At 49.0% G+C, this 8727-nt stretch overlaps 1 pseudogene; it reads right to left on the bottom strand.

Annotated features, from left to right (window-relative positions):
* Positions 1 to 5537: 5537 nt before the first annotated feature.
* LOC115297684 lies at positions 5538 to 7854 on the bottom strand (annotated as a pseudogene).
* Positions 7855 to 8727: the final 873 nt, after the last annotated feature.

Genomic DNA, 8727 nt, shown 5'->3' with positions numbered 1-8727 from the left:
AAATCCCCAGAGGCAGACAGAGAGGCATAGAGAAGAGAGTCTCCAAAGCACCATCCACCTGACACCCATGCTCTCCCTCCTTGTTCCTCCTCCTCCTCTCCCCTCACATTTCATCCTTTCCTCTCCCCTCCCCTCCCCTCCAGCTCCCACTCCCTTCCTTCCCCCCATCCACCACCTCTATTGACAAACTTCCTGATCTGCAGTATCTTCAACAAGTTGGGGTGGGGGGAAGTATGTAATTTGAAGTTGAGCCTCAGAAGAGAAAAACAGAGGAAGAAGGCAGAACTAAAGTCAGTCCCACACCAGGGAGTTGGTGCTGTGTTCCAGATCGTGCGGGAGGCAAGCCACTCTGGATACTGTCATTCTCTTATCATCAGAGACCTGTGATAAGCCCTAAAAACCAGCAGAGAGGAAAAAGGAAGAAACAGGAAGAAAAACAGGTGTGGGCGTGGGCCCGAGGTATGTGAGTAACAGTACTTAATTTTAGCCACCTCTAATTTTTCATCTTGTCATCACATGCAATTTCTAATTCCCTCCTCTCCTCAGCCCCAGCGGAACAATGATTTACACAGCAGTGGCTCATTCTGGCCTTTTCACGGAATAGATCTGTGGTCTGCACACTTCTCTCATGGGAGATCTCAAGGCAGTGCACTGAAATGAAGGAGAGGGAGATGCAGGGTGCTTGTCCTCAAGTTGTTCACCGTGTGACTGTCGGTTATTTAGCCTCTCTGGGCATCAGTTTCCTCATCTCTAAAGTAGGGTTACGTAGACAGCTGCTACTTCATAAGCCTGACGGAGATTAAAGAAGTTAATGTGTGTAGAACACCTGTAGTGCCAGGCGCACACAAAGTGCTTAATAAATGCTAACTAATGTTACGATGAACACCATCCCCCGCTGCCGCTAGGTGGCGATGGCGGCGGCGGCGGCGGTGGCGGCAGGACTCCTTCCCTGCAGCTTCGGCTGCCCCCGGTATTGCAGAGCTGCTCTCAGGTGTCACTTGGGTTACAACTGCAACTCACCTTGCATGCCTCTGGGTTTTACAGGTGCCACCTGCCCACTGCAGTCTTCTCTTTCTCCTTTGGTAGACTCTTGTGCATCTTGAAGACCAGTTCAAATGTCACCTCCTCTGTGAAGGCTTCCCAACTCCTTAGACTGTTTGTCCCTCTTGGCTCAGGGTAGCCCTGGCATGTGGTGCAGAACCTTTGCTTGAAGAAATGGAAGGACTGAGTCCAACATGTTTTCAGTATCTGCTCAACCCCTTCCAGGGGCAGGAGCTCCCTTCGTGTGTGGAGCTTAAGTAGGAGGTCTCTGGAGAACAGGCACTGGTGGGTGATTCACTAGCTAATATTCCAGCACAGATGATTACTCAGAGCCTACTGTGGGCCAAGGATCAAGGATGGAGTCTTTTACATCTTAATCTATAGCTGAAGCATTACTTCTGTCAGGAAACAGTCTGTACCACAACATTCCAAACCGAAAGCCAGATGTTCAGTAGAAAACAGGACTCACAATTTCTGTGCCCCCAGAGTCTTATTCTACTTAGCCCAACTTCTAAGTCAGTGGACACAGACAGACAGAAAGAAAATACAGAAATATGGCACACCTATGATTAAACCCAGCTGTCTCCAGAGGCGTTAAAAAAAAAAAAAGCCCAGCATTTATGGAGCACCCATTGGTTATTACAACTTTATATTCCTTATTTCACATCATTCCTTTAAGGCAGGGACTATTTCTTACTCCCCAATTAAAATTCTAATGCTCAGAGCAGTGAAATGACTTTCCCAGCCTCACAGTCACCAGTGGCAAATATGGTGGAAAATTGTGGAAATTTCACAAGTGGAAATTTTGAAATCCACAAGTGGAAATTTCACAAAAATTGGAAATTCCACAAATGGAATTTGTGTTGTGTCTCAGAGAACAACACGTGCCTTTCTCTCTGCAGGACTGCCTCCAGTCATGTGATCGGGGCCATCCCATAATCTCCAATCCTTTGGGTTGACTCAGTGGCTCCCTGACTTTCCTTCCCTGTTCTCAGGACATATTCCTGTCCCAAGCTTATTCATGAGCTCACCATTAATCAGAGATCAGCCGCCCACATATCTTCTGACTTTGCAGCATCCACAAGAGAAAAAAACCAAGAGCTCTATTCAAAGCATCATGTAACTTAGACTACCTCTAATACACAGGTGTTGGAGCAAATTGCCACAGACATGCTCATCAGGGACCCAGTGAGACTCCAGGTACAGCCATAAGGTTGACAACATATAGTGGAAGATGGATGCTAAATTTCATCCCTATAAAATTCAGGTTAAAAAGGTGACATCAATATATTAGCCTCTTATCTGCGGCTCTGCCATTAAACAATCACTCTCTTTCGACCTCTTTTCATTTTTTGAGACTGTATCCAACCTGAAAAACCTCTCTATAATATCCACATCCACTCAGATCTCTAAGGCCTTCCTTCATGTTCTAAAAATAATGGCACAGAAAGCCCCCCTCCACCCAGCTCACACAGCTCCTCCCCGGCCATCCACCTGAAACGGGAAAGATTTCATGCAGCTGCAAAGATGTTTGCTGCTTATATGACAACTCAGGTAAAATCCATTAGTACCTAAACATCTTTCAGTGGGAAGCTTCCTTCTCCAAAAGACAGAGGAACTGCCTGGTGACAGAGCCTGCCTTTTTATTTTGTTATTTACATAAAGCAAACGTGCAGCATACATGGCCCTTGCAAACAAGCACTAGTCTGCAGGGAGCAGGTATCATGTGTGATGTTGCTGGCTTCCCTTTCATGCCAGCTGGAGGAGTAGGCCATCCCAGGGACAGGGAATGATGAATCCACGAGACCCCAGCCTCTTCTCTTGGCCCCTGGGGAGGCTCTTGATTTCTGTTCCGTGGCATCCAGAGCTTTCCAGCTGCCCCCACCAGCTGTGCCAACTGGGAGGCTGCTGTGGAGCCCTCCATCCATACAGCTGCTGCCCTCACTCATGTGGGCCCTGGACCAGACCAAGGAAAAGACCTGGAGACTGCAATTCTAATCCCGGCTCTGCCAGTTGGTGGCTGTGTGACCTAGGGAGGTAACTTATACTTTCTGAGCTTCAGTTTCTTTAAGTGTAAACTGTCTGGCCTCCAAATTGCCCTAGTTCTCACTGATGGGTTTCTACCACGGACCAGTGCATTCTCTCTCGGATCCCAGGATCAGAGTTTGCTGGAGGGCTAGGTCAGAAGACGAGACGACTATTTCAGGTCCCAGCTCAGAAGTACTTCACTCCGTGAAGACAGGTGACCGAGCCCAGGCACTGCCCCTCCCGAACACCCTTCCCAGAGTCCAGGAGCAGCCTTTGTTCCCTTCCTTTCTCAAGTCCTAATATTGGTCTCCTGAAGCTAAAGTTTTCTTCACTGGTCTTTTTCCCATCATGTCAGTGCCTCACCATGAAGACGGGAACCTCAGTGAGCCATCCTAATACCAACACCTACACCACGAGCTGCAGCTAATAGAACGGGGTGCTCACTAGGACAAGTCCCCAGTCTGAGCATGATATATGTAGCATCTCAGTTGGCTGTTAGTGTAGCCCTAGGAAAAGGCCTCTGTCTTTTATGGATAAGAAAACAGGCCTAGAGGAAGGACCAGCTAACTCCGTCTGGGAGGATGAGAGCAGGCACCCTGGAGGAGGCAGCTTGGGAGCTGCAGCTTGCCAGACAGAGAAGCGGTGGGTCTTCCACGTGCCCCTCTGCCCTGACCCCACTGTCTTCATAGCCTAGTGGCTAACGTTTATGAGGCTGTTTTTAAAATTCAGATCCCAGTTGTGAGCCAGACCTTGGCAGAAGCAAAGGCTCTTAACTATGTGCCCATGTATGTATCAGGCTAGTGCAGCTGAACATACAATCTCTCACAATGAAACGTAGGCATAAATTACAGAAAGTTGCCTTTGAAAATGAACAGACAGTGTTCCTAATTCTACTGAAGCAAAATCTGCCCTCTCCTGAGGGGTGCCCTGGGGCAACAGGCCACATTCTGGCTGAGCTGGGGGCCACGTTATCGGGCAGAGAGAGGCAGCCCGCCTCACCTGGCAGCACACTGAGAGGAGAGGGAGAGGTGAGGGCACAAGAGGGGACAGAGGTGAGAGCAGGGGCAGGGGCCCTGCTTCCTGTCCACCCAAGGGAAGGGCTGGGCCCTGCTTATTACAACAGAGGAAGGAGGTGGGGCTGACCCGAGAGGCCCAGGCCTGCCCACAGCTCCAGTCAGAGCAAGGACACCAACTCCAGTCGGGGTTCCCATGCTGCTGCAGGGTAAGGAGGGGTCGGGGCCACAGGGGTGTGATCGCCACAGCAGACAGTCTTGGGGCCCCTTGTGCTAACAGCTGAGTTGGGACTGCTGATGGGAAGTCCTGGACCTGCATTCTGGGGACACTGTGACCCAGGTGTAGGGCTGGAGAAGGCAGGCTGAAAAAGGACTGATACAGACCACAGACAAGAAGGAAAGAAGGGAAGGAGGTTCCATCAGGAAGGATCCCACCCGCCTCCTCATCTGCCCCAAACTTCCAGCTGCCAAGTTAGATAAACACCAGCAGCCCAGGGGCTTGCACAATAGGAGATGTGTTCCTGCTCACACTCTGGACTGGACCACCTTTCACAGGCTCATTTGGGGACTCAGGCTCCTTCCACATAGTGGCTTTGCCCATGGTTGGCATTCAGTCCATTGGGCCTGGACAGGATGAAAGAAAGGACGTGGGGGACTCCAGGGGAGGTTTCACAGCCAGGCCTGGCCAAGCCCGTGTCACTTCTGCCCACCTCCCTCGGCTGGAACTCGGCCCCGTGGCCACACCCGACCACAGGCGGGCTGCTAAAGCAGTCTGTGTGCCCAGGAGAGGAAAGCAGGCGCAGTGAACAAGAACCCAGTGTTCATCACCTCAGATCACCTCTCTGCACTTAGCATCACAGAACCTTACAATTCTAGCCCCGTAAGATGTTAGGAACATGAATTCAAAGAATCCTAAAAATATGAAGTCACAGACCTTGCAAGATCCACAATCATGGAAACTCCTAGGTCTGAGAAGTTGGTTGCAGACATGTTCGTTTCCCCTATCAGATTATAAGTTACCGGAGGGACAGGGCATACTTCCACAACGCACCTCCTCCACACCCACCCCACTGGCTGTGATCATCCTAGTGCTGGCAGCGGTGGCAGAAAGGGACGCGGTGCCTGTGATGTGCTGACTGCTATTCTAAGCACTCTGGATATTTAAATTCATTTGCCTCTCTCAACACTCTTGAGGTACAACTATTATTATCCCCAATTGACAGATGAGAAAACCAAGGCAGAGAGGTTAAGGAATACACCTGGGGCCAGGCAGCCGGTGAGCATTCAGTAAGTGTCCGCTCACCTCACAGGACGAAACTAGTGTGAACCACTGTCCGCAACAGACCGTCTTCATTTTCTCTCACTTACAAAGGAAGAAATGGTAAGCTTTCAGGACATAATTGAAATATTAAAGAGACCCTCAGATAGAGAACAACTCACTTTGTCGTTTGCCCCTCAAACTTCTGAGATGAATTCCCCGTCACAATGGGAAAACTGGCGGCCCCGTTTATTCCCAGGGCTGGGGGCTGCAGGCAGTCGGAAGTGGGCGCTGTGGAAGGGCTTATCCACCTGCTCGCTCACGGAGGAGGCCCTGCCTGTTCCATCTAATTAACAATAAACCAGACACCCCGACACAATCCGCTTCTACATCAGTAACACGCTGACAATCTAAAAATGCCAGCCTCCTCCTTGTGTGTCAGTGAAATGTCACTGGCGACATTTGATGCAATTCAGAGATGAAAGTAAATCCAATATTATTGCTGACTAAATAACCACAGGCCTAATCAGGGGCCCCCAGGCCCCAGAGCAGGATGGGGTGAGGAGGCAGTGCAGCACGAAGACGGGGAAACAGCTCCTTCTGAGATGAACCAGCTCCCAGCTGCCCATGAACTGGGAGCTCCAACTTGCTGGCCCGTCCTGCTGGGGAGGAGCCGGACTCACAACCCCCAAAAGCCACCTGGGTGGGCCACAGGGGGCTGTCTTCCCTCTCTGAGCCTCAGTTTCTTCACCTGTGAGCAGCTCTGTGCGACAGGCAAGGGCCTCGTAATCATTTATTTTTTATTTTTTTGTCTGTTTATTTATGTTTGCAGAGTCCATCCTTCCCACTGGACTGTGAGTCACATGAAGGTAAACATGCTCTCTCTTGCTCACCCTTGTATCCTAGCCCTGCCCACACAGGTGCTCAATCGATACTTGTGAAATGCGTGGATGAATGCGTGACCGAGCCTGCTTGTGTGGCTTTCCACCGGCCTGGGACCTTCCTGAGGGGCTGTGTGGGCTGCATAGACACATGAAGTATTGCTTATCACCTGGTGCCCAGGTCCCAACAGAGCAATGACAACCTCGGTGCAGACTGTACCACTTCTCGCCACACAGACCCCTTCTTGGTGGTGACCGGTATCAAAAACACCTGAGCCAGGGGGTCAAAATGAACATCACCAGTGACAGGCAGACAGACATCGAGTGCTTCCTGACGTGTCCCTTAGCGGGACACATCGTCACTTATGCAGTGTTAGATGTGCATATTCAGTGCAGCATCTGAATCCAATTACAAAGGAACATCAGACAAACCCAGAACGAGAAACATTCTCTAAAGGAGGAGTAGGGGCCGGGAGGCAGAGGCAGACTGTGTCTTCAAAACGTCATTTTCATAAAAGTCAAAGAAACGCTGCGGAACCATTCCAAGTAATAGGAGACCAAAGAGATGGAGCGTTTGGTGGCCCAGTAGGCTGAGGGCTCAACTCTTGATTTCAGCTCAGGTCATGCTCTCACAGTTCGTGGGATCAAGCCCTGCATCAGGCTCTGTGCTGACAGTGCGGAGCTTGTTTAGGATTCTCGGTCTCATCTCTCTGCCCCTTCCCCACCCCTCTCTATCTCAAAATATAGAAATAAACATTAAAAAAAGACTAAAGATATATGACAATTAAATACAATGTGTGATCATCTACTGGAGAGACAAAATGCCTTATAGAATATTAGTGGGTCAACTGATGAAATTAGAATACTGTCAGAATTGATGAAGCTATTAGTGTTAATTTTCTATTGCTGCTGTAACAAATAATCACAAATGTAATGACTTAAAACAACCCAAATTTATTTAGGATGTGGACATCTTTGGGGGGCCATTATTCCTACTGACATAGTCCTAATTGGTACGAGCATTTACCAATGACAAAATTACTGAAGTTAACTGTCCTGTGCTTATGTAAGAAAATATTCTTACCCTGCAAATGTATACACTGACGTATTTATTTGATTATGAAAGACAAAGCTTTCTTCTTTTATTTGGCGTGCGTGTGAGAAGAGGAGGACAGTGACATCACTGGCACATTGGGAGGGTTTCAGAAGCTGGTATCCACCAGCCCCTCCTCCGCCAGGAGGCCTCTCTGCACGGGGCAGGCAGCTCACAGATGCCCTCTGTGCCAATCGTAGAAAAGTCATGACTGTCCCTTTCTTGCCAATCTGCCAAGGTTCCAGGGGGAAAGAGCAGATAATTATTGGATCCTAGCCCAGGTCCAGCTCCTTGGTAAGAGACTTGAAGAACTGTGACCACAGTCCTCTGCAGTGTCCCCACACAGACTGGAGGAGATGAGTAGTTGCACATGGAGCTCAGTGGAGCCGTTCACCGCCAAGGCCAGACCTGGCCACACCATCATGTCACACGGTCCTCGAGTTTGCCCAGGATGGCTGCACTGGCTGTGCCAGGCCACTTCTCCAGTCCTGCGGGCACGCTGCTATTGGGCAAGTTCATGTCCAGCTCGAGGACCAGCATGTCTGGTGCAACTCTTCTATACATTTGAAGTGATTTCCAAATGAAGTACGTGTGTATGCCTGTCTGTGTCTGTGTGTGAGTGTGAGTGTGTGGCCACAGCAGCAGAGAAAGAACGCAGAGTCTACACTCAAGTATTTGGAGGCAACGAGTCAGGGTGTGTGCAACTTACTCTCAAATGGATCAGAAATAACAATCTACAAAGACAGGGAGGGAGGGGGGAAAGGATAAAGCAAACGTGACAATTTACAATAGTTACTTCTGGATAAAAAGGATATAGTATTCTACTATATTTGCAACTCTTCTATACATTTGAAGTGATTTCCAAATGAAGTACGTGTGTATGCCTGTCTGTGTCTGTGTGTGAGTGTGAGTGTGTGAGTGTGTGTGTGTTCTCAATAGAGGAGACTGCCAAGGGGCTGAGACAAGAGGTTTGCTGTGTCTTGGTTTCATGTCACCAACTAGATTGAGAACCCTCGGGCGCTCTCCATTGTAGACTGAAAACCCTGTGTCCTCTCCACGGTGTTCTGGCTCTTTCATGACCTTCAGCCTCCTCTGGCATAACATCTTCCATTTCCCTTCTATTCTTTTCTCCACATCTGCTTACTTACCATACCTCACACCTACATCATAATAATTTTTCCATTTATTAAGCATCTAGTGTATACTGGGTCCACCCCCCATATCCTTTCATTCAATCCTCACAGAACTTCAAGTTAGATACCAGGGTTCCCTCTTACAAAAAGTGAATCAAAGGCTCAGAGGTTAATTGACACAGTCAGAGCTAGACTTTAAATCATGTCTAAAACCAGGTTCTTTTTCATACACTGCTTTGCCCCACCCTCTAAGTACTGATTCAATAAACATTTCCTAAGC

The sequence above is a fragment of the Suricata suricatta genome, chromosome 8 (genome assembly GCF_006229205.1).
Source record: "Suricata suricatta isolate VVHF042 chromosome 8, meerkat_22Aug2017_6uvM2_HiC, whole genome shotgun sequence".
Lineage (NCBI taxonomy): Eukaryota > Metazoa > Chordata > Mammalia > Carnivora > Herpestidae > Suricata > Suricata suricatta.
Note: the sequence above shows the minus strand (reverse complement) of the source record. Positions and strands in the feature narration are given on the sequence as shown.